The sequence below is a fragment of the Penaeus monodon genome, chromosome 23 (genome assembly GCF_015228065.2).
Source record: "Penaeus monodon isolate SGIC_2016 chromosome 23, NSTDA_Pmon_1, whole genome shotgun sequence".
Classification (NCBI taxonomy): Eukaryota; Metazoa; Arthropoda; class Malacostraca; order Decapoda; family Penaeidae; genus Penaeus; species Penaeus monodon.
In genome coordinates, this window is record NC_051408.1 from 34,561,268 (window position 1) to 34,561,517 (window position 250).

Genomic DNA, 250 nt, shown 5'->3' on the forward strand with positions numbered 1-250 from the left:
GGAAAAAGAGAGATCCTGAACCAGTACTTTTACAACAAGTTCAGTTAAACCTCGACTGAGCTCGTCTGTCAAGGAAACCGATGCCTGTCTGTGCCGCGGAGAGCCGGGTCGAGGCCCATTCGCACGTACTTCACTCGTGGGAGAAAGTGATCCAGGGCTGTAGGCTTTTTTTTAGTACTCTTTGGTACCGTAGAGAGAAAAGTAAATTCGGTTTTCGAGAGCAAGCATAACTTGTTACACGCACATGCAC